The following is a 24,253-nucleotide window of genomic DNA, read 5'->3' as shown; positions in this document are numbered from 1 at the left end:
CCGAGATATTTTTCAAGTGAGTTCATTGATATGCAAAACAAATACTGATGATAAAACGACTTCAATGTCATGAGCAATAAATAAATGTATTTAACTGCATATTTTGAAAATATCTTATCAGATCCAACAGACAAATACAATAAATAACACTGCATATTACTGTACAATGAAATAAAAGTGATGATGATACTGATTTATGATAATTAACTTTATCTTTTGTTCTTTCATTTTTTAGTTTAATTTAAACATGTCTTGGTGCTCCATCGTGGCACCGTACTGCTTTGGTGAGCAGCTGCAAATACACAGAGGTGGTGCAGGGTGGGTGGGTGTGGGATGTATTTCCTTCAAACTACAGCTGGAAACAGGCCGAAAGCCAGGAATCACAGATGTAAAAAAAAAAAAAAAAAAACTCACTTGCATTTACCCCAAACCTTCCAACTCGTTGTTTTTCTCTTTCTATCAAGTTTTTACTTTCTATGAAGTTTTTACTAAAGTTTTACAACCGCTGTATATTTTTATAACATTTTTTTAAGTATACTTTGTAATCATTTGTATTTGTTGTTCAGCAAATCTGCTGTTTCCTGACACTTTGTGGTAAAACATAATTAATGATCAGACACGTGAAATGTTGTCTCTATCACTTCTGAGGACTTTACATCGACTTGCATTCACTTCCTGAAGAATTACCCAAACCACAACCCTTAGTCTCACCTTAAACCAAGTCAAGGGACAGTTGATTAGAGCCCAATATCACAAAGCATGTCTCGAAGAGCTATACATATAATTAAAGCCAACAACGTAGAGCAGCATCAGCGCAACGCACAGAGTTGAGTAAAAGGGAGCAAAACTACATTTTGAAAAATGATCTTATGAAATATTTGACATGTACAATACATTAAAGAAAAATGTCAAAATATACAGATTGTGGTAATAACATACAGAAGTCAGACCTTGTGCACGATGATTGACAACAGTTTAGCAGGGAGGTTGGAGGCAGAAGTGAAGAGTTTCCTAAAAGGTCATGATTTATGGGGATTTGATTTTTGTCTCCAAAAGGAGGTCAGGTGCTCACTGTGAGTGTGAACAGATTAATGTCCCCACAACATGAGTAATTTGAGGACACACACACACACACACACACACACACACACACACACACACACACACACACACACACAGCGTAGGTGTCCTCTGAATTACTTTTCCTGCGGCCCACTAGGTGGCGCCACATGTTGCCATTATTGGCCCCGTGAGGTCTGACAGAGATGTGTCCGCCTGCCATGTGAGGGCACTGTACTCATTTCAATCAGCGGGCGCCTGTGCAGCCTGTTACAATGTTTACATGTGCGGGACTCAGAATGAACAGGCCACTTTGGTGACAAGCCCACGTTCACAACAGCATAAGAGGGCTTCAGAAATATTGTTTCAAATCCCTTATGCAGAGCTGTCTCTCTCTCAAACACACACGCACGCGCGCGCGCACACACACACACACACACACACACTTCATTACATGTGATTCTAGACACTAATCAAGAGGCGACTTTCCAACCCTTCCTCTTCCTAATAAGGCTTAAACAGTTACTGACATTCCGGAGCCTTAATTTAACTTTTCAACAAATGAGACACATAGCTGCAGCCCGCATAGTCGACACATCAAGCAATGAAAGACGCTCGCATGGGGCGAGGTATGGGTGAGGAAGCAGGCTCAGCTTGCCTCGGTCCACATTTGGCACAGTTGCAAAAGGGGGTTGGTTCCTGATTTATGGTGCGCCAGCAACGGGCGAAGTATCTTAGCCGCACAGCCGCGGGGTCTGGCCCTGCTCGACCCCCATAAGGCAGGCCCGTCCACTCCAACGCATCCCATTCATGCCATGTTTCTCCGGTGGTTCTTGTAAAATGGTCAGATTTATTCCGGAGATCAGTCGCAGGGTTTTATGAAGCCATATCAAAAGGTAAACTAAAGTTTGCGAGGTAACCGGAACCGGTACTCAGCCCCGGCCCCTCACTGTCAAATTAACCCATGAGTTCTCATGCGTTGACATTAAGGCTGAGTTACGCACAAACGAACGTTAGACCCGCAGACATGCAACTAAACCCAGAGAGGCTTAATGCTGGAGAAACATTTTTCTCCACTTCTCGCATGCACATGGTAGCTGAAGGTGATCCTGTTTCGATCATTAAGACGGTGTAACTCGGGATATTGCGGTCACGGAGAAACATGGAGGTCAAAAGGAACCTTCTGAGTGGACAGCTGCCTCCCAACTGCAAACTTTTAAGAGCATACCCACAACTATGCCCCCGAGAAGGAAAAACTGCAATTAGTCGTTAAAGCTCTGCTGACATGGTGACCACTTTAGGACCTTGGAGTGACACCTGTTTGAGTCATTTGCCTATAAAACAGTTATTCCTAACCCTTGATGACAAGCCTCTGAAGATAAAAGGAAATGAGACTTAAGGAGGAATACAAAAAAAGTTGCTCACCAAGCTCTAAAGTAAACAAAGCTTTCAAATGTAAACCACAAATTCTGACAGTTCATCAGCACTTGTGCCTCTTTTCTGGCCTATCGGGTGTTCTGTGGTCAGTTTTGATGCAAGAGTGCTGACATGAGCTAAGAAAACCTCCTTCAATTGGTTACCTGGGATCTGCTGACATTGGGTGTCAAACTGGGTGCTGAGAGCTGGGGGGTGTGGGGGGGGGGGGGCAGGTTACTGGGTCACCCAAACGGTTGCTTGGACTTTGGACAGTGACATTAGTGATCCATCCAACTGCTGGCAAAAACATCTTTTCCCCTCAAATCAGCCAAAAAAACTGAAGGCTAGAGAACTACATAAGAGAAACATGGATCAAACCATATAAAAAAAGAAGAAAGTATTTTATTCCTTGGCAAGTTAATGTTGTCTAAATTAGATTTGAGAAATATTTGTAAGATGGGAATTCAAGCACAGGAGCCGTCACAAGACTCAAAGGTGAAGTAATATGAGGAGTGGGGGAGGATTGTGTTGGCTTTGACAACTGAGCTCGACCAGCCATTTTTCCTGCTGCTCTCAAATAGTTATTTATAGCTGCTGCCCGGGTGTAGACAGTAAATTTAATTTTCCCTGGCTGCTGCTGTAAAGTGACATATTAAAAGTCCGCATGTTTCTTGATGAAAATTCTACAGGTCCAAATATAAACATGCAAAATGGGCCATTACATTTTCTGCAGGCTTTAATATGAAGTTATGTTTATGAGCGGCAGCAGGATACAGTGAGGAACACCTGACTGGAGTCTTCCCTGCCTGCAGTCAGCAACATCAGAGCTATATTGGTGCACAAGGTGACGTAGCGATGATTCCCACAACCCCTCCTTCCTCTCACATCACCCTCTCTCGCTCTGGTCTTACCTCACTCACACTCTCCTCCATCTCTGTCCAAAGCAAGCGTTGCATTTTACCATCTGTCACTGCCGTCGTGCTTTCAAATACCAATCACAACCAGCTACGTCGTCGACCTCACTGGACCTCCAAGCCAATGGCAGCGCAGCTCCCAACTCACCTCCCATCATTTTTTAAAAATGACTTCATTGCGCTCATGCAGCACTTATCCTTAGTGTTTCCTGATGTATTTAATAATATGCACATATGAGGATGAAGGAAAACTGAATATTATCAAAGCAAATTATAAATATAACACTGATGATACAAAACATGTATTCACAGAAAACCAACAGTCCAAGGGCAGCACCACTGCCACACACAGGGGGTTACCAAGTGAAGCAATCAGCAATCCTTGCATGCATCCATGTTCACTCTGCGTCATACACACTAAATAATCCCCCCCCCCCAAAAAAAAAAATCAAAAATATAACAAATGGTAAATATATATTATTTGAAGATTGCTTTTAAATGACCCCCAACTTGCGCAAATATTAAATTGTAGTGAGTCATCAGTAAGACTTGCTCACACGAGCACCAAAATGACTGCAAACCAGGGCAAGCATGCACAGGATTCCCTCCATGAAGGCGCCTGCACATAAAACAGACAAAGAAACAAAATCTGTAAAGAAAGTGAAAATGTCTATTTTCCTGGAAATACAGCAAGGCCTAAATCTGATGATTTAAAAGGTTTAGGGTAGGTAAGTGTGTGGAAAAGATCAAAAACATTATATATATATATATATTATAATTATTACTTAATCATAACATTAGATGTATTTTAAAATGGTAACAACTGCACAGTACAAAAGCAGCTATCAAAAACTGTATATATATTTGAGTACTGTGTTCTTTATGAAAGGGATTATTAGGAGGAGTCACATTCAACAAAATATAGTGATCGCGTCGAAACCAGACGGGCATGAATTCTTTCCCATGAAGGGCCAACAATTAATCTGGATGAAGGGCTGCGGCCCAGAAAATAAATGTTTATGTTATGTGAATTTACCTTTTATTAAGATGTAATATATTTGACAGAAAATGACCTTTGTAAATCTATAATAAAATGAATAATAATTAATAGACTACTCGTTAATCTGCGTAATAGTATTTTCATTATCAATTCAGGGACGTAGTGCACATTAACAGCACAATGAGCATCAGCAGGAGAAAGAGAGAACACCATAATTCTTCTTAGAAAAGGCCAATGTAATTCCAGTCATGTTTTATAAACAGTAAGAATGGCTTAAGATTGTTGTTTGATGTCTTGAGACATTAAAATGAAGTCATAAAGAGGCACATCATAAGGCACAATAATAAAGATGATACTGCAGTGAGGACAACAGATGGCTAAATGATTTGGGGCAAAACATGAAATCGGACCGACATCCACACATGCTGGACACAATAGAGGTCAGACAGTGAGCGGCAGCCATATGGCCCAACATGTCTCATCTCAGGAAGCTGCTTGAATGGCAAGCTGCTCAAATAGCAATTAGTAAAAAATGAAACTGAACAGCAAATGAACTGAACAAGTTTTCCAACAGCTGCTCTATAGAATCCACTCCCTCTCCCCCCCAAAAAAACAAAACAAAAAACAAAAAGACCAACGAACTAAAGAGGAAAACGAGAAGTCGTCCTGCAAAACCCCAGCGAGAGTGAGAAATCCCCCTCAAAGCCAGTGGACAGAATGGGTTGGCCATGCCCTGCAGTAATGACCATCAAGGGATTCCTCTGTGAAGCTCGGTCACTGAAATAATACACTCGCATGAAATAAAAAAATTAAATAAGACGTGTCGTTCTGTGTTTCATTGTTTTATGGCTACAAATATACAGTGTCCAGATCTATCTTTAGTTTCATTCACATAATCTGTAATCTAAACAAAACATCAGCGAACGTTTTTCCACACAGTATTTGACACAGGGAAAACCAGAGCTGCCGGACGAAGAGGACGGACATTATAATTATATCTTCAGAAATTGCTCAACTGCCAACTGAGACCACGCACTTTTAAAAAGCAACCGCGATCATAATCCACACACATACCGTATATTCTTATACACGCGTGTATAAATACATAACAGAATGCAGAGGTCTGCTTTATAAACTGAACACATCAGTCATTTATAATACAATTACAGTCACATACATGTCTGAGTCCAAAGACTGAAATCAAATATCTGACAGATTTGCACAATATTCAGTGACACACACTTAATAACATCTCAGTATTTTCTAATGCACTGCGGTCTGATGGCTTAAGGGTGATGATACGCCACAATCAGCCACAGTCAGTGATGTAGTTGTCTGTGTGGTTAAAGTAAAGAGATACATCTGTTGTTTGATGTCTTTTTACAGAATATATCAAACTAGAATTATGGCCTGGTGTTGTATAACTCTGCCATCCAGTCATGTTGCAGTTTACATCAACGTTTGTCCAGACTCTGTATGATAGACATAATGAACACTTTGGAATTGGGCCAATAACGCTGATTCTGCTAAAACACAAAGTCGACAATGCTTTGAATATGCTACAAATTCTAAAACAGGGTTTATTAAGCCTCCCTGAGGCGAAGCCGTGACACTGACACACTGCCCTCTAGTGGTCGGCGGGTGTATTGCATGCTGTGGCGTCACACTGTGTTGAGGTCACTGCTATCGCTGGTAACAGTGGAGACATTGTCAGACCAGCGTCCAATAAGCAAATAAAGTTGGTTAAGTACTGGTAGGAGTGACTCTGGGAGTTCTTGACGTAAAAAAGTGTTGGGAAATGTCTACTGCAGTTTATTGGGTTCTTCCTAACACGAGGCTTGATTTGCCAGGCTGCACATTAACATTCAAGCAGAGTGAATGTATCACATGCTGGTCAGCCCTGTTTACTGGTTGTTGTGATTATGAAACTAACCTGTACTTAATGTCAACAGGTTGCAGAGGAACTTTTTCTTTGTTTGGATGAATTACCAATAAAACAGGTGTTTTATTGTACACTGTAACCAAGACATTGTTTGTGACAGGACGTGTTGCCAAAATAAATATCTGCAGGGCAGCTTATCAGTAGGCGTAAGCGAGAACACATTTTTAACACAGCTACAAGATGATGCATTTAAAGTGGAGAGGTTTTTCCAGGAGCAAGGGAGCACGAAGCTTTAGAAGTTGGAGATAGAGAAGTTGTATCTTCGGTTTACTGTCTGCAAGGGAGAGCCAGCAAACCCCCACACCGCAGGGAGGCAGGAAGGTTACTGCCCTGTTATCTGTACCCTGATGAGTCACTGACAGCTGCAACTGTGCGGCTCCAGACCCACACAGAACAACACAATGTGATTTTATTTATTCATTGTGTAGTGTGTTGCCACTCTACAACTTCCATCTGAAACAGTTCATGTTAATGTGGAATCGTGCAAAACACAGAGAACAGATTCAAATGCAATTATAGCCAATTGCATAATAATGACCATCTCACAGGGGAAGTCTGAGTGCACCACCTGTGCCCTCCCACCTCCCCGTGGTGCAATTGATTAGCAGGGAGGTTAATTGACAGGAAGCTCTCTGGAATGGATGTCGACCTTGTGATGACAAACAGAAACCCTACATGTCCCCTCCCTCACCACTCTGGGTATTTTAGGTGGCCCATTAGCGTGCCTGATTTCTAATCTGTTCCTCGGGCATGACAGCCCTGCTCTAAATTGTCCCCCCTTCTGTTTGTATCTGCATCTACGCTCCTATCTCACGGTCTCTCTCCCTGTTTAAAGCTTTTTGTGCTTGACGATCCCTGCCGCCCCACTGTCGTCCTCTCTTCAGACACACAGGCAGACATCTCTGCATCATCCATGCCTGACAGTCGATGATAGCGGGAGTAGAGTGGCTGATAGCAGAGGCCAGGAACAGGAGGTTGCCGAGTCACTGTTTCTGTCTCGGAGCCGGCACCATTAATAAGTGTTGGAAATGGGGAGTTAAAGAAAAGCCAGGTCCAAATTCCTTTTGTGAACGGGTACGTTCCGGCAATGCTCTGTTGAGGATTGTTTTCAGTTGTTGCATCCGAATGGGTGTCGACCTCGAGTTAACTCTGAAACTATTGGAACAAGCCTGTCAGAAATCGGCATTCACCACCACACGACACGTGCTGTGGGCCAAAACAGGCAATAATAGAGACGCTCCCCCAGTGTGAGCCGAGGTCTGTTCATATGGCTTCATCAAGCTCGACCACTGCTGCCATGGTCAGAACTACAGTTACAAGTAAACGCTTGACTCGAACGTCATCGCTCTTCTGCTGGACTTAGTCTAAAATACATTACAACTACTATATTTGGCTCTTGCCAAGGAAACTCTATCAGATTAGGCAAAAATCTCAAAAAAATACATCAATCTAGGCAGGTAAACATACAATTTTTTTTGGACATGCTAGACTTTTGGTTGGGGTGTCCAACTGGTCTGAATTCGTGTCGTCTGAGCCTGGCTTCAACCGCTCTCACTGGTCGCTGATCGATCTGCCCTTCAGAGTTACTGAGAGAAACTTCCTGCTAACGGTTTCCAGATGACAATCACAGCAACAACTGAAGCTGTGAGCAAAGGGTGAGCAGAACCAGGCTGTTTGAAGAACAATTAAAAAGTTAACTCTTATTCAAGGCAGAGCCATGAACTATGTCCATGTTTTTAGATGGTTTATTAGTTTGCCTTTAAACCACAGTGCAGCAGTTGACAGGACTCTTCAAACACTTGAAATCGATAAAAAGCAAAAGCAAAGCTTTATCTAGTCTCAACCCAGTTTGTGAGATTTGCCTTGCAACAGAACGATTGCTCATTGTTTGCCTGGACAGTTTTAACAGCAGTATCCTTTTTGCCGCATCATGAGTAATGATGTCTGTGTGATCTAGCCTGAACACCCATTATGACAAGTATGTCAGCATTACCTAAAGTTAGACAGACTGAAATATGATTTGTTTTGACAACACCCTCCACCAAAACCTAAAGCAAAGCGCAAAGCACAACAAATGGAAATTATGTCATATAGTTCTGTCGACCTTTTCTGATGGAGAAAAGAACAGGTGTGATCTCACCTCTAGTCTGTCATCCAACCCACTGTGGGGGATTATATCTATGGGCACACAAATGTGAAATCATGTAGGAAGAAAGAATAGAGTAGAAAAAGATGATAATGGTAGAAAAGCGTAAAAGACAGTTACATAACAGTGATGAGTCGAGTGTAATGACAAAATTGAGAGGTTCCATTTTCCTTCACTCACTTATTTATCATTAAACTTCATAATAGATCTTTTTTTTTAAATAAACTTTCTATTAAAGCCAGAGCTCAAAACACTTTAAAATAATACTACTCACGTCACAAAAGATGAAGACATGACCTACTTTCCAAAGTAACTATTCTAGAGTTATGTAAGGTTTGTGCGGATAGACAGAGCACTGATTCACTCCAGACCCACGAACCTTTACATGACTCATAGCTACACCTAAAATATGATCAACTCTAAACTCCTGCTGCTCCACATTCAACAGCACGTACTGTATGTTTAAGAGGAGGCTGAGTTTTGTTATGTCACAGGTACACATCTTGCAATTGACGCAGGTGGATAAACTATAAAAAAGCAGGTGTATTTACACTCATTTAAGGTTGGCTCTCCATATTATGCTGATCAGCATCATATCAATACAATTTTGGAAAGACACAGCAGGTGTTTGTGGGTTTTTTTTGTCTCGAGTGTTAATGTAGTTTTTCAATGACAATACAAAAGAGAAAAAAAAAAAGCTTTGATCTGCAGAGTCATATGTTTCTACAGTAAATTTGTAGCTCATTACTTTTATGCCGTTGAAATTTACCCGTCTTAGTTCAACATACGGTTGGCTCAGGAGGCATTTCATCAGAGATCAACTGCAGGTCAGTCAATGTTATAACAGTACGTAAACACATTCTGCAGTTTCCTTTTCCCAATTTCTTCAAATAACTTGGAAAGTGTTTTTTATTAAAAAAAAAATACTACAGTTTAGAAATACTGTTTGATAAATGTATTGTGAAATTGCATCCTTTTTGTTTTGATGATACATGTATATTCATAAATGACTGTCTGGCAGAGTGCCATGGGTTTGATTACATGAAAGATAATACAAAGTGAGCTTGGTGAGCGATGGAGTGGCTCTCACTGGTGGCAATGTGGTCTCATGGGAATCATTCTTCTTATTACCATTCTGCTCAGCCCAATTAAATCTAATCCTTGGATGTAAATCTGTTCCAACATCCTGTGAGACCACACAGGTGTGAAATCGGAAGATACATTTCAAAATGGATTAAGGGAAGAGTTGTTAAGTTTAGTTGTAACTGTAGCTCAAGAGTTTCTGCAAAACAGAGGAGCTTTATTGCAGAGGTTTTACTCTTTAGAGAACCCAAGAGACAGAAGTTGACTTCAACCAAAAGGCACAATGGAACTGAAATGACACAATGAAGTTAAAGTGCTAATTCTCAGCTTTAATGTGAAAATAAACAATGAAATTACTGAAGTCTTTTAGTAATTTAGCAAGTTGAAGTAACAATCTCAACAATATCCGTTTCATTGTCTTTAGCAGCACCTACGGAGATATTGGATTCATTTTCAGCTAAAACAAATTTTAATTGATCAATGACTCTGCAACATACAGATATCATGTTCAGTATCTTTTGTGGCGAGGCTCTGCCAGGCCTGTGCTGCAGACATCCTCACACTTGCTGATTTTTGAGGCTTTTTTGTCACAAATGACTTCGCGGTACCCTCAGGCCTGGGACGCTTTGCTTCCATGGCGTACGCAAGGCAGTCGCTGAAAGTCTTGGTCTGCATTTCGGCACCCATGTTAACAAGTTAAGAGAAGCCACACTGGCTGAGTGAGACATGCGTGTTAAAACTCTTCACTTGTTGGACCTCACAGATTTGATTACTGACAACCATTATCTGAGGGAAACTCGGTGTGGAAAGGTAGGGTAGGCAGCAGCAGCGCCGCAACAGAGGCGCAGGCAGTGTGGACAGTGTGTCCCAGGTGTCATCTGGGGGCTTAAACAAAGCTGAGAGTCCTTCACTGCTCACCTTAACTAAATGTGAACAGCCACAAATATCATTGTATCATTTCGAATGCAATGTGCTACAGTCGATCCAAAAAATGCTAAATCTATAATTGTCCTAATATTTGAATGGACTCTCTTATACTGAACTATATTTATTTTAAAACAACCCCTCTCATTCTGACATCTCTTATTTATCTGCATTTCCACACAGTAGCAACAACCTTCATTTATCTTGACACGGGCCGCGAGGCGAGCTGTTCTCAGCTGTCAATAACCCAACATAATGTCAGTGGTCATGCTCACCTGCTTCCACCGTTGGCAGAGGCTGGTCACATGATCGAGCCCCAACACTCCACAGTGGATAGCACACATTGCTCTCCATTACCACTGGTGCAGAATGTATCCACAGTTACGCTCTCCTAGTGTTGGTATGAGGAAGGTCGGGGATGCGGCGTGTCTGATAATTTATACATGACCCACCTGGTGCCCTCCAGACCGCGAGGTGCTGAACGGACTGAGAACAGCTGCCTCGGTCCAGCTTCCCCTTTCATCTCAGAAGAGGTAAAACAAATAGGAGCTGGTCAAAAAAGCAACACAAATCGACCTTATTATATATTCAGCTGTATCTCAATACCACCACAAATCACCAACGTCTTCTTCAGGCTGCCACCCATTGCCACATATACCCCCTTTTCCTTTTCGTTTTTGGTGCCAGGTACTTTTTCTGGATTTTGTTTGCCACTGCAAATAGTACCCTCTCAATGCAGCATCAGTAAAACTGCTGTGATGTCCTCTTGAACACGACACACGCAAAAACAATGAAGGATATGGAGGCGATGCTGTTCTTGATGCTTCAGAATTTGGTTGCAGAAGATTCAATTGACCGCAGTGTCATTTTGCAGGTTGCCATCAATCAAGTAGACAAATAAGAAAAAATTGCAGCTGTTACAGTGGCCTGGCTAGTTAATGATGACGGGTTTGTGCAGGATGTCCAGGCTGTCGCGTGACTCTCTGACCAATCCGAGGTCAGCAGGGATTTCGCATGATCTTTTAGTATCGGCTCAGCTTGCTTGGAATCTCAACGCAGGTGATACCAAAAATAGTACCGGGTACCTGGTGCTATAAAAAACATTTGCCCTCTGGAAAACCTAAAAAAAAAGTGATTAGATTTGAGCCATTTGCCTTATTCTTCTCCATGAAAGTCTTACATAGATACATTTAGTCAGATCTTTTTATTAAAACACAGAGGTACACTGAGTAAGGAACACTGTGTAAGACTAATAGTAAGAGTAGCAGTAATGACCTTCCTTTGGTGGAAAAGAAAGATGTCCTTATGGACCACTGCTGACTCCAGACCCAAAAATCTGGATCTGCAAGATAAGCAAAACGATACCTGCACAATCCAGGTTCATGAACCTACACGAGTTGCTTTACTAGCAAAACAACAAACAAGTCAGTTTGGTAATGCTTGGGTGCTTTGTGCACGCACGCTATTAATAGACATCAATAATCATAAACGAATCAAAATATTAGAACATAGAAATGAAAAGCCAAGAGTCACAGACCAGGTAATTAACGCACTACCAAAGGTCCAAATCAAATTCTGTGTGAAATCCATGGAGGGATATCAAATAATCAAGAAAACTGTCAAACAAGTCCAATGTCCAAGTATCAGTCTCTGTGCCTCTTGTATGTGCACACGTCACACATCAAATACCTACTTCAGGTCTCTCTGGATACTCTCCAGTGTCCAGTGATGCATTCGTTACATTGCATTTGCAAAATGCATAAAGGTACATTATCACAAAATATGTGGTACTGTGCACCCCAACGTGTGGACTGACGCCAAATCAAAAAGTGGTGAGTGGCACTGGCATTTTGAACTAATGCCACTTCAAAGTAATCAGGATCCTGAACTCCTCCAGGTGGAGCCCCACGAGCTTTTATACTTACAAGGACATGTGTCCATAAAACATGAGCGTAAATACTAAATGTGGGTGGATGACACTGAACTGGGTTAAACAGCTGTGATTTATTTACGGTGGTTGATCAACCTGTGTTGATCTGATGAAAATGTAGCATCGTAACCTTGATTTGCCAAAAACGTGTGTGGATACAACAGTTTACATTGTGACCAAACTATATCATTAGTGTCAAATACTGATGCTTTATGACCTGGGCCACATACTCCCCTGACATGAGAGCCAGGCAACCACAAACAAATGGCTTACTAAAGGAAAAAGAGGCATACAGACTTTTCACTGAACTAGCTCACTGCATCAAACACATGCTCAATCATATGAACACCTAACAAACTTATGAGTAGGCTTGACATCATAGTAACCATTTAATACAGCTAAAGCCCAGACCAGCCGTTTTTGTTTCTTTGCTTAGTGGTCAGACAAACACGTGAAAATCTTCCTGGTCCAAAGCAGCAAGCAAAACAAGTCAGCCACTCTTCCTTTTGATGGATGAATCATATTTCACATGCAGATCTTTTATCTGGTGATTCTGGATAATTATAGGTTACCACCCTTCATCCCTCCTTCTGCTTGCCTGGTGTTCCCTCCCGAGTAGCTTCTCTGTTAGGGCGAGCCTGGCACTCCTGCTATTAGGAACAAATACATATTCAGAAATCCTGTTGATGGGATGGGGAGCGCTCGCTGGTCCCTGAAAGAATTCAAGTCCTAATTCAACAATCAACAACAGTTGAGCTCTTCTGATTTACAAAACCAACTAATTTGAAATCCTGAGCACGAGGTCAGGCGGAACCCTTAAAATAACATAATGGACTGTACTGTATCTACTCCTGACATTATGTGTCTTGTATTTGTTCTTTGGCTCTTGCTTTTTCAAAGATAAAAAGGGACTGTATTTCCAGAGATTATCACCATGCAGTAACACAGATTCCTCCTTGGTAATGAGCTGTGCCAGATTAGTTTACAGTGTGTGGCTCGATGACCAAAAAGCACCCATAGAGGTAAAATATTACTTTACAAACCACAAACACAAAAATACACCTAGAGACAGAATACATGCAAATGCACAAAAACAGGAAAGGCTGCATTTGTGATTGTTACAGCCAAGTTAGGATAAAAAGAAAGGGTTTTGAAATATATATATATAAACTGTACATGAGTGATTTTTATATTTAGGTTTAGGTGTTATAGATGAACATGTCTACTGTCCTTTCTGAGTCCCTGCAGGTGACTTAGGTAGGTAGGTAGGTATTTACTTTATTAATCCCCGAGGGGAAATTTTTTAAAAGAGAGCTGTAAAATGTACAGCACAAAGGATTCGACTGTGCTGGCAAACCCACGGATTATACAAAAGTATTCTTTGGGTGCACGACGAACATGCTCGTACAAACTGTGTGGAAAAGGGCACAGCGTCCAGCTTCAGGCAACAACTTCTAGGAATGTATGCAAAAGTGATGAAACAATAAGAGCCGTGGATTACTTGTGGCAGATTCTTTCCAAAGCTCATGTTCAAATAGAACAGAAATACGTGGAAACAAATCGCTCCTCGCGAGACAAATCAGCTTTTCAAGAACAGTCCTTCCTGGTTTTACAATATCATTTCACACCCTGTGTGTGTGTGTGTGTGTGTGTGTGTGTGTGTGTGTGTGTGTGTGTGTGTGTGTGTGTGTGTGTGTGTGTGTGTGTGTGTGCTTCACCTGTGTGTGACGGAGGTACAGTAAATTTGATTTCCTCTCAGCATGTGGATGAAAGGAGGATGCCTTTGGGGTGAGCACACGTGCTCCAATCTCCCCTCGGCCTCAGCTGTTGGTGCCGGCCTAGCGGAGCGGAGCGGAGAGGCTGTGAGGGACTTAAAACAGGGGCTGGGTTTTATGTGTCACTTAGACGACCGCATTCTCCTACTGTTAAACCTGTAGGGCGACATACATTCAGTACATTCTCCAAATTAATGGCCGAGGCAGTTGACTGAGTGTATGATGTGTGACCCGGCGCTGATGGCTGACATAGCTGTATTTCAGAGTGATTTTAAATCAGAGACATTTATTTCTAACTATTGAGAAGACTTAAAAGCCAATACTCATAAGTCGGATCGAAACATCCTTGTTTCAACTAACATTATATTTCCAGGTCAAACTGAGCCAAGAATGAGAAAGAAGACATTTAGTTCTGAAGCCTTTTCCTGAAGCATTATAGTGCTGCATAACAACTAAGTACTGTTTTTCTTTTTGGCTGCTGCAAACATTCATTTTTAATTGGTAAATTATTTTCGCAGTAAAACTTAAATTATACTTTCTGCGTCCTCGTAGAGTTTTCAGGAGAGTAATGGAGCCGACTATAAGCACCTTCAAGCCTGTTCACTGTCCGTATACACTTGCTCCTGACTGGATGACCTTGTATTTCCCACCACCTCCACCTAAGAAACGCACTCCTGGCAGCTCGCTCAAAGGGTTGACAGACTTAATATTGGCTGGTGCGAGGTCTCCGTCCATTGACACCTGGCCCACCACATAGAGCCTCGTTGCGGTGCAGTGGCTTTGCCACAGTTGCTCTTCCTGCGCCTTCGAGGGCGAAGAGTTGAACCACTGGGTTCAATGACTCCGACTTGTTGTCAAGGCCGGAATAGCAATTTTTTCTCCAGGAACTTCGACCACTGAATCAGGCTTACTAGCAGAAGTGACAGGCTCACACACCTGCCATTGTAGAACCGACAATAGAAACACCCTCTCTCTGAAATGATCCGTCATTGGCCTAAAGTCTCCATCATGGGTTAAAACATTTTAAGCCTGAATTCAGAGCCGTGCGGAGGTGCAGAAATCTAGTGTTCTCTCAGACCACTTGAAATATAATGTGCTGAAAGGTTATTATGGAATTTGTGAACAGTGACGCAAAAAGACAAAAAAATAAATCCTCCCTCCTCCTTCGCTTTACTGTATCTCGAACAAATACCACAAAACGGCCGCCCGACAAGAAGGAGAAGAGGCCTCCTACTCATGTTAGCCTTGTCAGAAGAAAATAGCACAGCGGCAGCAGTATTGACATGAACTTAAAACAGTATCTGACTCACTTCTGACTCACGAAACCAAATGCGGGGATTAATTATACTGAACTCGAGAAAAGTGCCCACGTACCTAAGCTCCCCCTACATCAGACTACCTACACAGTACCTGATCAGAAACAGTATGAAAAACTCAAGTGGACAGTGTTAGGAAGGATCTTTTTTTTTGTTTTCCTCCTAACCAACTTAGTCCTCATACTTTACTTCCAAAAAGCCTTTTGTGTACAGATATTTTTCAAGTAACACAGATAGATTTCCTAGTTTGAGGTTAAGGATAAATAATTGACCTTTTATGATACATTTTGTATTCCTCTCCAGAGAGAAAGTTTCAGCTTTTTATGCTGTGGTGTTATGTATTATGTAGTAGGCCGGGGCTGTTTGTTACCACAGCGAGAGTGAGCACACCCTCAGCTGTGCTATTGCAGTGAGAAAAATTACTTGGAGGTAGTTTCCTGCTGCTGGAGCTGAGATCGTTTATGACTGCAGCCATGGGACAGTTGTCGCTGTGATTATGGCTGTAGGCTTTGGTTGTTATGACTCTGGCAATGACGCGATAGTTTATCACGGGTGTAACACTAACCTCATGCTGCGGTTTTATGTGTGCATCGGATGGCTGTGGGGGATATAAATTGAATTAAAGCCACTGTTTTCCTGAACTCCTGTAGTATATCTGAAACACGTGACATATCTGATAGAGGCACTGCAGGGTTACATGGCTACAGCACAGCTAGACATAGACGTATCCATAGCACCACGGACTCAGCCACAAGTGCAGCTGAAGTCTGAGCAACGATCGTATCTACAGCTCGACGTGCACAGTCAGACAGAGCAGCTGCAGCTGTGCTCACGAGCAGTGGTTATATAGTCAGAGGTCCGAGTTATGAAAAGAGAAAGAAGCCATAAATGATTCGCATCATCTCTGCTTCCTGGCGTACACACTGACTGTTTAAATGGATCAAGGGAGCACAAACAATCTTGTAAGAAAACAGAAATCTAACGGCAAAGAAACGCAAAAGGAGTAAAAAAAAAAAAAAAAGTTAAAAAAAAGTCGTACATGTTTGTTTGGGGGCTTTTTGAAATAGAAATCAAGCGTAAGAGATGCCATTGCTTTAAACGGACCTCAGTCTTTATCTATGACAGAATGACATCTGGTCTTCATTAATCCAACAGCGTGTGACGTTCTACATGCAGTGTGAGAAAGACTCCTACCATACGGTTAGGATGTGTGTAGATGGATATATCATTTCTGTCACTCAGTCTAAGGGGGAATACGCTTGAAGGGACAAATCCCAGACAATTCAGATGGTTTCTCATATTTTTACTTGTCAAACAGGTTAATTTTACAATAAATGATTCGAAAATTTGTTCTAAAACAACATCCTATGAAAGGAAGATGGCAAAGACTCGGTCGCTGAGTGCGGGGAGGTTGGATGGAGCACGAGGCTTTGCTCACTGGGAGTCGTCATGAGAGGATTCGTAGGAGGCTCAACAACAAGCCTACTCAGTGACCAAAGACTGCAGGGCAAGGAATTAAATAAAGACACGAGAGAGCTCTTGTAAGAAGCCAAGGAGGGAAGTTTTTTGGCTCAGGCCGAAAAGGCGGGACAAGATACGGGGAGCCAACAGCCCCTAGATAGGTCAGCTGCCAGGGAGACGTTCATTGACCCACCACAAGGAGATGTTCCGAGGTGAATGATGAACCTGCAGCCAAACGAAAGGCCACCGGCGGAGGTGCAGCAGCACTACAGCCTCGAAGGTTTAACATTTACCTGTTCATACAAATGGGATCATCCAATAATCCAAAAAATAAGCCAGTTATAAAATGACATACTGAGGTTTTATACTTAAGTAGTGACACATAAAAACACGGTGACTATGCACACACTTACATCCAAACACACTGATGAGTGTGAGACTCGAATACAATTTAAAAAGAAAACAACACTCGTATATTTGTGTCATTTTAATACGCGTCTGGCAGCCTGCAGTGTACTTCATTAGTTTCATATGAACAACCTTTTATATTTAGATTGTGTTTACACCGAGACCTTTAAACCCTGCCAGCTCATATATTTAAGCATTAAGCACTGGAAAGGTAGTGATGAAGAGCTGATCCCAAAGGACTTGACTGATTGTGTCTTGTAATTTGAGCTGAAGGTCAACTGCTGCTTAAATTTAGGGGGAATCAAAATGTCATGAAGTTTCACCATAACTCTACTTGTTCATGAACAAGAATAACTTTTTAATTTCATGAAAAAGTACAATTATAGGGAAGAAAATATGCCTGCAGTTATTCATTTTTACTGTTTGCCTGAGCATACTGTGTTCACATCTGTACTTTAATACAGTAAACTTCACTTTGGAAATGGAGCCAAATAACAATCTGAATAGTTTGACTGTCTTTCTTCATAATCCCGTTACTCCTTATGAGTTTTGTGGTCACAGAGCAGAAAACTGAACGAGATTTACAGTCAAATCCGTTACAGGAGCAAAAGTGTGTGTGACACACAACTTCTCTCTTAATTAATACTGCACAGGCTGACGTTTTTTTTCTCTGCATCATATCAGAAGATCGTCCCACCCCCTGGTGTCATTTATAGAGGCAGCAGAACCAAACCCTCAAACTGTGATGATTTCGGGATTAACTGGTGGATCCCCCTCAAGCCCGTCCGAGTTATGTGCAAATCTCATCGGTAAATATATACAGATGGAAATATTTGACAACACTCTCGACTCATTACTATCTTTTAATGTTGATACAGTGTATAAAGACGTTTAAGCCTCTTTAACTCTCTCCACTCTCATTGTTCCAGACAGTCAGCCCTGATAAGTCAACCAACTCAACGCCTGTAAACCCTTTTCCAACAGGACGCACAGTAACACTGTGAGCTGCAGGATTAGAGCCACACGCAAATAAATCTGCAGTATTGGTGGATATTTGACAAGTTTACTATCAAATCTGACATCGCAACCTTCCACGATCTCTGCACCATGAGCTGTTCTTTGACATACAATAATACAGAAAACCAACCAAACAATCTAATCGGGGTTACAGCACCTTTAAAATGACAGCAGCCAAGATTTCTGTTCAAAGTTCTCTAATATTTTCTGTCACCGTTTGAGGCACGTCTCCCCGAATTCCTGCATATAACGCTGTTTTCATTAAACACATTTTATAGCCTGTTCGTTTGCACAGTTACAGAATATGCATTTAATTGTTCTGGCTCTGGAATTGCTGAGTTGAGCGACGTGTGGTGAATTAAATGAAATGTTGCAGAGCTTAAAAAAAAAAACAGCTGAACCTTGAGATCATAAATCACGAAATCAGGCTGCAATGGAAAAGATTATTCTATCGGTCTTAACTAAAACACCAAACATGTAGAGTTCTGGTGTTTTAATCAACATTAGTTAGTAAGTGGAACTGCAGTCAGTTTCCACACCGCTGTCATATCATTTACAGTCATGTCTTACACTTACAGTTAAGAAAACTGCGTCCCTTTGCTTTTCTTACTGCGCTCAAACCTCAATATAAACTGATAAATTTATCTAAATCTTAATTTCAGATCAAATTAATCTAAATATATTTGGTCAACATATCGAACAGATCTCCGAGGTAAAATATCTCGACCACTCAGAGCTTTGAGCTTTTGCGTAAATCCTCCTTTGGACAAAGACCTTCTTCTGTTCGGGGGATCAACGTGTTGGATTCCTGACCTTCAGAACTCAAAGTGGATCCTGATTTGGGTCATTTTCAACTGAAACTGAAACAGGTTTTGAAGAGAGATAAGTCACGTTAGTCAAAAATTCATTGAATTTGTCTTGAAATGTTGCTGTCTGTATTTTCTTATCGAGTTCTGTATTTTGAACGTACATACTTGTGTATGTGTTGTGAGTTGTTGAGTTTCACGTAGGGACGAGTATTGCAAATTTGCTTAGGCTATGAATGCTGTGATGTTTGGCATTGGTTTATGCTACATACTTTTTCTTATACAAATAAATACTAAATATAAAGTGCAAACCTTTCAAATAAACAAGTGCAAGTTGATGTTTTGCTGTTATGTCTTGTCAGTTAAACAGAATTTAATAGGCACAAATAAACCAAGACTAAGTTGGAGGGAAAGGATCGTTCTTCTTCTCGTGGCAGCACATTGTGCATTAGGCTGATTTTCATGGGTGCATTTTACACAACATCTTTGAACATTACTGGAGGCACGTAGAGTTGACTAAAAGTGGACGCCAACGTGGCCACGGTACCTACGAGGCCTCAGAGGCCCCCGTCTGGTGCCATGCAACTGTCAGCTATTTAACATCAGGATTAACCACAGTTGTTGCCACGTGTCAACACAGCAATGAACACATGCTTATAGTGTTGGTGGTGGTGGTGGGGGAGGGAGATGGCAGTACGACTACAGGAGGTGACACAATAAATATACAAATCCTGTGAACAAAGGGAAAAGACAAATCTAAAACGCACAAGTAAAGACGAAATGAATCCGCTGCCACTTGTGGTCGGTTGGCTGCGCAGATTAGATACGCTGCCAAGGAGGAGATAACATCCAATCCCTGTGAGGCAGTGAGGGTTTAATATCGCAAACATCCCCCGAATTGTATTTAAAAATACATTTTGTAGGAGGCCATAGACACACTGCTCATTCACTTCCCCCTTCCATTTCATTCAACCACTTAATCTGTGTCGGTAATCTATGAACAATTGCTGAAAGAAAAAGGCCCTTTTCTGAAACAACAAAATTGAACACTTGGAATTGACTTAGTTCAAACAAACGCCGCGGATATCTAAGGGATCCTCCACAGTCACAGAGCTGTAAAGTCACCTCACTAATCAATCGCCACATCTAAGTCCAGACATGCATTCAGGGCAGAGCCACATGAGGTGAGGGGAAGCCTGCCAGTTTAGCTCTTGTTAATGACCTTCAGGGAGGAGGGGGGGACGGCCCAAGCTCTCCGTTGACCGGTCAGGTTGAGTGACCTGCGTAGATTTGTTCTAATATTTTGAAAGATTTGCCCACCCGCTCCGTCAGACAGGCGGAGATCGACGAGCAGACAGAGAGATCATCAGTTTATCGGCTACAGAGCAAAACAAACAAGTGCTAAAACGAAATCGCTCCTTCTCCTCGAGGTAGATAAAAAAAAAAACCCAACTAAAAACGTACATATGCAGCTGGTTTAAGAATATAGAATAAGCGCATTAAATAAACTGTGTTTCCATTAAATAACTACCACAGTGTTTGTTCTTAGTCAGCCATAAATTAGGTGTAACTCAATAAATATCAATTCAAACTCGGGGATAAAAAAAAAAAACGCTTCAGGTCATTTTTTTTTTTTTTTTTGCGCCTTAATGCTGTCGAGATCGGCAGAATGTACATTAAAACATTTGGTGCTTTCGGGTCGAGTCGTAAGACGCTACGTTGGCTTTGCTCCCGCTACAGCTCGAGATATACAAATCAAACCCTAAAGCGCACAAAGAGCAACCCCTCAGTGAAGCAGACAGACAGAAGTAGGCTTTACCTTTCCTGTGGCATTTTTCACATGTCAGTGTACTGACGAAGAGCTGCAAGGGAGTGCGGTGCGAAGTGAAATGTGCTCGGGCAAAACCCGCTTTCCCTTCTGTGACATGCTGTCGGAGTGATATAGAGCCAGCAGGTGGGAAGGAGCAGTAAGACGAGGAAAGTGAAATAGCACAAAGAGGGAAGGTATGAATGCTAATGTGAAAATGATGCGACACAACGTGCTAACCGTGCTCAACTAATCTCTGTGACCGCAAGGCTGGTGCAGTAAAAATCCATCACCTAGCGCTCATCACCAAACCAGCAGAACAACGAGACTGCCATGAACTCGTGGGTCCTTTAGTCCTGCCATACCTCTTCACGCCTCCGACTGGGTTTCAGTTTTTATTTTCCGGGGTCCAGATTAAGGAGCTACAAGTGTGACGATGTTTTAATACTTTGTCTGGCTTTGACCTTGCAACTTTCACTGTTTTTAAAAAAAAAAAATTTTAGCAGACGTTAACACAGTAGTTTGTGTACTTAACAGTCACAGTAATATAACGGGCCACATGCACATGCTAACGCACCGAACCCACCACAAGAAAAAATACATAGAAAGTCTTTTTAGATAGTTAGATAATGACAACCCTGTTTTTAACCCTCGCATGTGTTGATTGTATGGCAGTCGATTTTTTTTTTTTTTTTTCTGAGGCAACAAATTTCTTTTATCTAACAAAATTTGTATTCATATCTCTTTCCGAGAATCCCGTCGTTTATCTACATTATCGACATACATTCATGTATTCAGCTCAGGTTTGACATCTGAAGGCCTGTTCAGACACGGATTGTTCAAACAACAGGTTTTTATAGCACGTAAGACCACAACCTGTATCCTGTAACAGTGCAACTGCAACAACCCTGACAGGTGTCGAGAGGGAACCAGACTCTGACTCCGGCAGCACAAACGACAAGATCCTGTCATTAACTGTTAATGTGGGATATACTTATTTTAAAAGGAGTCGGTCTTGATTTTTCTTTAAAAAAGTAGCTGCAGATAATTAAATGAAAGTAAGAGGAACGGATTTGAAAGAAAAAGAGGTGGCAATGGTTAAAAAGAACAACCAGTTACCCTCATTTACACAAACAAGAACTGTTGTGTTTGATTGAACTACAACCTTTGCACATATTTGATTTGCTTTATTATACATATTTTGTTTAGTATAAATATGACTTTGGATAATCCTACACTTTATCTGTATTTGCGTTTCTAAAATTATCATCGTGATTGCTGCAGCTTGGCGTTCATTTACTAAGACAGGTGCTTGATTATTTTGTGTTGTTGCCTCACCTATAACGATTTATTCCAACTTCTGCTTATCCAAGTTATCAGACAATACTTGTTAGGTACCTAAAGACTACTGAAAAGTCAAAAAAAAACCACAAAAAAAACAAGTAGGGTCGAAGGTAAGAGGGAGTGGCTCCCTGTACAGATTGTGAAGCCCTCGAGACGAATGTGTGAATAAAACATGTAAGTGTAACGTAAGAGACTTTCCTTTCCAAGTGTTTAATCAGATGGAATCCGATTGGCTAACACAAACTCTTAAATACACCCTGATGGATGTCAGGTAGGGATGTCGACACATCCGCGATTCACTGATGAGCTAAAATAAGCACCAGACGAAAGCAGCAAATCCATGTACGGACTGCTGCGCCCTTTTTTACTTTGATGATTAGCGAATAACCCATTAAAAAAAAAACCGTCACTTCCAACAAACAAAATACTAAATCACTGTTGTCTTTCATTCACTATTATTCCAGGATTGCGGACAAATCTTTGACCAATAACGTCAGCTTCCGTTAGCATCAGTATAAAGCATGAAGCACACAGAGAGGCTGCAGGAGACTCTGAAATGAAGACTGATGTTCAATCTTTAATTAAACTGCGTTCCAATGTGGGAAAACTCTGAATAATAAAGTGCCACTCCATCCTCACCTAATGCACAATCTTACAAATCATCCTCGAATACAGAAAATCCAATGCCAAGCTCTGATTTGTTAGAGTGAAGATCAAATACTATTTACATCACATTTTTGTTTTTTCCTTACAGATTAACGACATTTAAAATCTCTTGTAACTGGCAGAGCTACATGGCGACGCTGCCAAACTCAATATAGGGCACGGACGTGTTTTCACAGCAAGAGGCCGAAGTTTAATGACTCCAGCAGACACCACTTGGCTTCGGGACATTACACTGAGATTTCCCAATCCCTAAAAACTCTACAAAATCTACAAATGTTATAGAAAAAGTGTTATTTGTCCAGCAATTAAATTTTGTCGGTTTATGTAAAAAGTGCACACTGAAAAACAACATATTTTGTTTATAATCATTGCATGTGTTTAAAAAAAAAAGAAAAAAAGCTTAAAACAGCTGTATGTTGTCAATATACAATTTACTCCCTTACAGGTGAAGATGTTAATTTTAGAAACAATGACAGCAGCGGGAGATTTAATTAATTATATTTATTTAAGCCCATAAATCACTTTGTTGCATTTCATTTTAAACACTTGTATGAAAGTAAGTGTTTAAAAATCTGATTGTAGATTTTTTATGTTGTAAAAATTTGTAGTAAAAAAATTTATTTGATTCTGTTTGATGTACACAATTGTGGGAAAGATTTTAAATAGGATTCAACTTTGCAATTTATCTGAACGACCACAGATATGATTTCATGGAAAGTCAAATTTGGAGAACAAGTTTGATAAAAGTTTTGCATTTAAAAGAAACCTATTCACATTTTTAGGACATTTTAGGTTTATGAGAAAATTTAAACGATTAGTTTTGTTCGTTACAAGTTTGTATATTAGTAGTGATTCAAAATTACTGCAATAACTGTTTCTGTAAATATACTGCGTATCTCAAAACAGCCAACTCAAGCAATCTAGATTTACTCTAACCTTTTAACAGTACGTCTTATTTTTACAGACATCTGTATTTTATGTTTAATCTTACATTGACATAATTTTCTCCTTTTTAAAAAGTATCAAAAGGATAAAACGAGATCACAAATAATCACAATTAATGTTTAAGCCTCCCTGAGTCTCTTTTAGATGTGGATATGCACTCAAAATAATAAAAACCTATTCAAAATAAAGGTAAGGTTTTGTACTGTTTGTTTATAGTTTTCTTTCTATTTCTATTTTCACTTTTAGACTAAGAAGAGTCCAATATACAGAACAACTACAGTATGGTACTGCAAT

At 40.9% G+C, this 24,253-nt stretch overlaps 1 protein-coding gene across 1 annotated transcript in view; it reads right to left on the bottom strand.

The window, feature by feature from the left end:
• Nucleotides 1-24,253, bottom strand: part of rbm20 (RNA binding motif protein 20) — a 55,241-nt gene that overhangs the window by 30,580 nt on the left and 408 nt on the right. The gene's annotated exons all lie outside the window — the stretch shown is intronic.

This window comes from Embiotoca jacksoni, unplaced genomic scaffold (genome assembly GCF_022577435.1).
Source record: "Embiotoca jacksoni isolate LCO1_2020_lvr unplaced genomic scaffold, fEmbJac1.0.p SCAF_4, whole genome shotgun sequence".
NCBI lineage: Eukaryota > Metazoa > Chordata > Actinopteri > Embiotocidae > Embiotoca > Embiotoca jacksoni.
Note: the sequence above shows the minus strand (reverse complement) of the source record. Positions and strands in the feature narration are given on the sequence as shown.